At 43.1% G+C, this 7,476-nt stretch overlaps 1 long non-coding RNA gene across 2 annotated transcripts in view; it reads left to right on the forward strand.

The window, feature by feature from the left end:
• The window catches only part of LOC142827383 (uncharacterized), a 74,779-nt gene that overhangs the window by 51,630 nt on the left and 15,673 nt on the right, over positions 1-7,476 (forward strand). The gene's annotated exons all lie outside the window — the stretch shown is intronic.

Consider the following 7,476-nt stretch of genomic DNA (forward strand, 5'->3'; position numbering starts at 1 on the left):
TAGACACATTCGCACGAACCATCCCGCCCCCCAGGGCATCAAAATAGGGGCAGGTGTCTGCCCCTCTTTAGGAGCTACCCCCTGTGGCCCTGGCATAGTGTGGAGACCGTAGACATTGGAGGGTCCCCCCCCCAACCTCAATGATGTCCATGATCTCCGCACTCGATCAGGAAGGTGCCTACCTTCTCTGGCCCCTGGCAGGCTCCTGGGAGCTGGGGGACTGGACCCAGGATGCAGTGGAGGGTTGGCTTGTACTGGCTGCCTGGCTCATGGAGGGGCCACTGGGCCAGGGGCAGTGACTGCTGGCTCTGTACTGGTAGGCCTGGAGCTGGCACAGGCACTGTGGCCAGAGTCTACCCCTTTACGGGCTCTGGGGCTCGGGGAGAGGAGAGGAAGTTTTCCTGGTTCTGCCCAGAGTGGCCACCTGGGCACCCTGGGATGGGCTGGAGGCCCCCTATTTCAAAATAAGCGTCTATACAGCGCTTATTTCGAATTTGGTGTTATTCCTCATAGAATGAGGTTTACCAAATTCGAAATAAGCGCTCCGCTATTCCAATTTAATTTCTAAATAATGGTTTGGCTGTGTAGATGCTAGTAAAGTTATTTCGAAATAACGGCTGTTATTTCAAAATAACTTTGCTGTGTAGACATACCCCAGCAGAATAAGCCTCCTAAAATTACTGACCTTTGAAAATCAGGCATGGCTCTATGCTAATTTCTTTAACTATATGTTACATTGGCCTGCTGCATATTTATTTAACTAGCAATATGTTTTGTTCTCCTGATATGATTCTTTTATCCATTTTTATTACTTTCCCCTATTTAAGTTATTCTTTGCTTACCCCATATTACACTTACCATTTTTTTCTATGTATTATATGTGATTTGGAAAATAAAAGCCAAGGAGGCAGATAGAAAGCATTCAGGAAAGTAGCCACAAATTCTGCACTTACAGTTGAAATAACTCCCTACAGATGATGTTATGCTTCTCTTCCAATTTCATTTGGCAGTATGTACAAGCATGTCAGATATCTGACCATCCTTGTACTAGCCTTCTCAGACATTAATTAGTTTACGCTTTGTGACTGACTCCTGCTGACTAGTATCTCTGAAGTTAATCATGTCACATGGGACATTTGGGTAAGCTTAGATTTTACGTAATAGCACTAATTATCAAACAAATTGTAACATTCGGTCGCTCTAGGAGTGCACAGTTTCAAGTGGAGACAAATCTAGCTTAAGATTTCAGCTGTCACTTGAAGACTCAAGAGGATGTATCAGTCAACTGTGCACTAGTACCGTCCTGCTTAATGGATCTTTAAAATCTCCATTCCTCTTAGTTCACTTAAAGGAAATTCTATTCTCTCTTTTCCTTGCCCCAATTGTAACAAGCTGGTATCATAGCTGCTGCAAAATTCGGCTCTTTCTCCTTCATACCCAATGGCTGGTACAGGCAAACTGAAAGCAGCTAATCTGAAGGTTCTTTAACCATCCAGCTCTGATAGCTAGAGCTGGCCAAAATTTGCCATGAGGGAATGAAAGAGGCAATGATGAACAAAAACTTTTTTTCATAATGAAAGTTTTCATTTCTTCCGAAATGTTCATGGTTTTTCATATGATATGGAAAGCTGAATACAGAGAATTTTTTTAGCTCTTTCATCAAAATTACATAAAATTCCTATGACAAGAGTCAAAAGTCAACTAACCTCCTTGTGAAAAATCGGGCTGAAGCTACTTGCCATTTTCTGGCCAATTTTACAACTATAGCATAGTGTTAAATTCAGAATCACCCCATTGCACCTCCTTCTGGTCAAGCACGACACTCCTTACCTCAGTTTAAAAAGGTGTCGCAGCCTGTCCGGAGTTGGGTGGCTTATGCCATAATCTCAGGATCAATCTTTAAGAAGACAATAGTAAACTCAGAGGCTGTGTCTAGACTGGCATGATTTTCTGGAAATGCTTTTAACGGAAAAGTTTTCCATTAAAAGCGTTTTCGGAAAAGAGTGTCTAGATTGGCACAGACGCTTTTCCGCAAAAGCACTTTTTGCGGAAAAGCGTCCGTGCCAATCTAGACGCGCTTTTGTGCAAAAAAGCCCTGATCGCCATTTTCGCGACCGGGGCTTTTTTGTGCAAAACAAATCTCAGCTGTCTACACTGGCCCTTTTGTGCAAAAGTTTTGAGCAAAAGGACTTTTGCCTAAATGGGAGCAGCATAGTATTTCCGCAAGAAGCGCTGATTTCTTACAGTAGGAAGTCAGTGCTTTTGTGGAAATTCAAGCGGCCAGTGTAGACAGCTGGCAAGTTTTTCCGGAAAAGTGGCTGATTTTCCGGAAAAAGTGGCCAGTCTAGACACAGCCAGAGTGTCAGAGGGGTAGCCATGCTCCATTTCCACTGACACACAATGGAAGTAGCAAATTCCACTTCATGAGGCTAAGACTCTTTGGAAAGTCTTGGTCTGCACCAAGCCTTCCCAATATTCACTGTAGAAAAAGGGGAATGTGGGTGAGCCAGGGAGCTCTAAGTGGGGTAGATATGGTGGAAACAGTGTTCTTGTTCCCATCTCCCTATATCCATTAGTGAAGCCATGACCCAGCTCTGAGAGTGTCCTATCTCCTACTTTGTGGTTAAAGGGGATTAACACTACTATTCATCAGTTCTTAAAGGCACAGCTCTTTTCTTTGTATTTTGCTCAGGAACTGGGAGTTTGTTTTCAAAACAAACTTTTTTTCTGTGTCATCAACCTGAAGTGCACGCTGAATACAAGTCATAGTGAAATCTTAAGAAAATTGAAAGCTAGGTCTGCAATAAAAAAACCACTTTTGGATTCATTGGTGCAATTAATCGAAGCCTGATTCCTCCACCCTTAACATGGTTGGGCATTTCCTCTCTCCGTGAGTTGTACCAATGAAGTCAGTAGAAGTACTCAGAAAGAAGAGACAGTGTAAGAAAATATGAAAGAGCTTCACTGTTATTTTTTTAGAAATAAAGCTTGCTGTCTTCCACCATTGTACTACTTTAAAGAGGCCCTCAATCAGGATAACCATAGAAATTTGGATTAGAGTTAACATCAATGCCAAATAGGTTAGAGTCAATCCAAAACTTTACCCTCCAGATGAACTTCATCCCCTCCATTTTCTGGTTTAGTACAGCCTGAAGTAACAAAATACTTTGGGAAAGGCTGCCCGGGAAGTATTACTGACCCAGGTGAAATCAGAAAGATATCTTACAAGGGACCATTTGAAAGTGGAAAAAAATGAACTTTCAGTTGTGTGTGTGTGAGGAAGGGTTAAGTAATGTGTACATGTCTATTGAGAGTGTAGTTTTGAAAGTCCATTTTCCCGCCCATAAAATACATAAATATGTCATTTCTAAAGAGTATGAAAGTTGTAGCAACATGCATGGAACTTGGCGGGAAAGAGCACTGATTGCAGGAGGGAAGAATTTGGAGGTGAGTCTACACGTACAAGGCTTGACTCAGAGAAGCTGTTGCTGCATCTCTGTGAATATCTCTCTTATTAAAAAGCCAGGGTAGCTTACAGAGATGGAGGCCTTTCATGTTACTATGTGCCATGCAGTACAAAAAACAAAGTGTATCTCATTGTATTATGTTTTTGGGGAAGGAGAGTATTTCTCTACTTCCTCTAAAGCTTCAGACATGGCCAAAGCTAGAAATAGTACGCTGGATGTTGTAGGCTGGTGCTCTGGAATAGCACAGAGCATTTTCTCTCTCAGGTGCCTGGCTAACTGCTTCTGGCTCACGTGTTCAGGGTCTAACTAGGGGTGGAGAACCTAAGACCCAGGGGCCTGGATCTGGCTCCCAAGGCTTGAACCTCCCCCATCACCACCATCATTGGGGAGTGAAGGGAGTGTCTCTCTTTTTGTTAGTCAGGGACCATATTTTTGAAGGTTTTATCAGTCGGGGACCACTTTTTTTTGTTTTGTTTTTGCTTGTGTTTCTCACCTGTGTGCAGCCCTTGACTGATTTTTCTGTGGGTCAGCAGCCTCTGACCCATAAAAGATTCCCTACCCCTGGTCTAACTGATAGCCATATGTGGGGTCAACAAGGAATTTTTCCTCCAGGTCAGATTGACAGAGACTTTACAAGTGGGAATAGAGTGACCAGAGAGAAAGTGTGAAAAATTGGAACGAGGATGGGTTATAGGGAGAGAAGTTATAGGGGGGTATGTCTACACTACAAAGTTAATTTGAACTAACAGCCATTAGTTCGAATTAACTTTCATAGGCGCTACACTAGCGCTCCGCTAGTTCGAACTTAATTCGAACTAGCAGAGCGCTTAATTCGAACTAGGTAAACCTCATTCTACGAGGACTAACACCTAGTTCAAATTAACTAGTTCAAATTAAGTTAATTCGAATTAGTGCTGTAGTGTAGACATACCCTAAGAAAGAAATCTTGATTATTAGGACTGTCTCTATAAAATTAGAATATCTGGTCACCCTAGGTGGGAATGAGTGGAGGGCAGGGGAGTTTGCCTTTCTCTGCAGTATGGATTGCAAGTTACTTGTCAGAAGCATCTGGGCACACCTTCCTTAATTGTTTCTTGGAATTGCTTGGGTCTGGGACACTGGTGTAACTGATCCCTCCTCTTCCTTGTCTGGGGCACATAATAGTTGAGTCTCCTGAGGGCTGACATATTTGATCTAATTTCAGGTGTTGGGTTTAGTTTGCAAGTACTGGGCAATGTTGATGGCCTGTGATATATATGAGGTCAAACTAAATGATCTGGTGGTCCCTTCTGGGCTTAAATTAGATGACTCTGGAAGTGTCAGAAGATAAACCTTGACCGTTAAACTGATTGCCAATAAAGCATCAAAACAGTCTAAAATAGGATCAAACCTGCCCCTTACAACACACCGAGAGCATTATGTGTGAATAGCATTCCAAAGAGCATCTGTTCCAATAACTAATGCTCCTGAGGCTTGACAGAATAAGGATTTATGCCAACGTCAGTCATTCCGCTGCTGCCAGCTCTAAAGTGCACATTCCAGAGATAGCACCTATTTACAATGGCCTCTAAAATACAAGAAACAAAATTGTTTCCCTTCCAAAATGTTAGTGATGAAACCCAGCTTGTACAAAGAACACAAGCAATAATGCACACCAGCATGTGCTGAGGCACTGAAATTTTGAAATGCTCTTAGAAGTTTCAATCATCAGAGGTGTGTGTGATTAAGGTATTTCATCAACTTGTGCTTATTGTCAGAGTTTTAAAAGAGCAGTTAACCCACTTAAAGCCTACAGAGTTGTTTAGTACTGATTGCAGGAAATAGAGTACATGGGATTTTAGTCAGGGAGACAGGGTGATAAATTGAGTCTGGGTTGGGAGCAGACTGACAACTGAAAGTTGTTGATGTTCAATGGCTGTTTGGCCCATATAAAATGTATCAGCAAGTCCATTTCAGAGTGGACAAGTGTTTATATTGTTATATACTGCTTGGGTCACAAACCTATATGAGACTGGGCTCCCTTCAATTAACTTAGCTGTCAGGATAAATTAATCACAAGCACATCAGACAAAATACAGGAGTTTAGGTTAGGTGCATGTTAGTGAGGAAAGGGAAGAATGGACTGACAGGACAGAGACAGTGTAATGGAGTGGCCCCACCTTTCATGAGCACCCCTCTGGTCCAGTGTGTAAGTGCTTACAGTTTTGCTTCAATTTCTCGGCTCATGGTTCCCTCTGTTGGCTGCTGTCTTGTCAGGCAGGTCTTCAGTGACTTAGACACCCAGATGAGTTACGTACAATCCATGTGCAAATAAATAAACATTTCTGAGGGAGAAGTCCAAAATTCAGCCCTCAACCTTTTAACAGTCCATCATGGTACGCCTCTGTCGGCAATATATCTTTAGCTCTCCCCAGACTCTCATAGACCCTGTTGGTCAGACTCTCAGTGCCTTAGTTGGTCAGTTCATGTGTGAAGGTTCTTGCTCTAGGATGGAACAACATTCCCAGAAGTTCCTCCCTAGCGGCTCTGCCTGTTCTTTAGTCTCCTGACCCCAGCTCTCCAGCTGGGTCAGTCTCAGTTCAGCCCCATCTCAGGTGGGTAATATGTCCACATACAGTCCCTTTGCTGGGCCTGTCTAAACTCCCTTCTCTCAGGGAAAAATCCCTTCCTCAATAGTTGTTGAGAGGTGGGAGACCCAGACCCAGGCCAAGGACCCTCTAAGTAGTAGCCATGTGCCATGTCTCTTTAATAGTGTTTCCCTGAGCCACTTCCCCATAGCCTGACTTAATTGAATCCTGGTAACCAGAAGCTATTCCCTTGATTCCTGATTCTGACAGAAATTATGTGCCTTAGCTCTTGCAGCCAGACAGGAGCATCTCCTGCCTACCTCCTCTACTCTGTCCTCCCCGCACTCCCGCCACTAATACCTACTAGCAGACTGATCTGTCCAGCACTTTCAACTCCTGCGACCAACCAGGAGCACCTCTTGTTTGTCAGTCACTGATAGCAGACTAATCTATCAAGTCCTTTCAGCTTCTTTTATATGAGCCTAGTGGGCCCTAATCAGCTACTGTCCACAACCCCTCTCATTGGCTGTACCCCACATAACAATTCTAGGCAGCTAGCAGGACCTCTTTTCTGAAGCGGGTGAGGCAGGGCCATGAGGCCTCCAGCAGGAGGCCTCCAGACCTATTCCACTCTGACACAGGCAGACTCAGAAACAAAAAGCAAGAAAGCCAACAAGCATACTGTGCACACAAAATATGACCCTGGAAAAGCTAGAGAGAGAGGGGTTTGGGGTAATAATACTGGCTGCTCAGAAACTATGCTTATGTTTCTCAGTCCTCCTGCATTGACAGACTGCATACATTCTTGTAAATAAACAAGATTGGGGTAGAAATTGACAAAAATCTGATGTTTTATTTAGATCAAACTGAATCATCTCTGGGGCCTTGAACTTTGACTAGCCACTTAGGTCAAAAAAGGGCAGCACTATTACAAAAATCGTCATAGTTAGCACTGAATATCTATTTTGTCAGTCACAGCAAGATGACTAAGGATTAAATGGATATGGAGACTGATCTATCCTATCAATTCTTCAGGAGAGGCTTTCAGCTAAGGCAGAACATTCTATGGCAGGACACTGTGTGGAAGCTACCATTGCTCTTGTCCATTCTATGAGCATTCCATAGATAAAGGATTTAGCCACTGGGGATACTCAATCTGATACCTGCCACAGAGTACTGCTATTGGATAACTCTATATTTTGAAAAATATCTTTCTTTAACCAGTAATTGCAACAACTGGTGTAATCAGACACTTGACAAAGGGTCTGGTGAAATTATGGCTTTGTGACAAATTCAGGACAAGGTAAGTTTTATATTTTCTACATTGCAGCCAGCAGGCATCGGCTAAAGTACTATGTCTCTCCTGTCTTCTTCTCCCCCAGGGTCCAGCCAAGTATAGGTCTGCTGTTATAAGCATACCATTTCATTGAGTAACTTTACTC

The sequence above is a fragment of the Pelodiscus sinensis genome, chromosome 2 (assembly GCF_049634645.1).
Source record: "Pelodiscus sinensis isolate JC-2024 chromosome 2, ASM4963464v1, whole genome shotgun sequence".
In the NCBI taxonomy this organism is placed as follows: Eukaryota; Metazoa; Chordata; order Testudines; family Trionychidae; genus Pelodiscus; species Pelodiscus sinensis.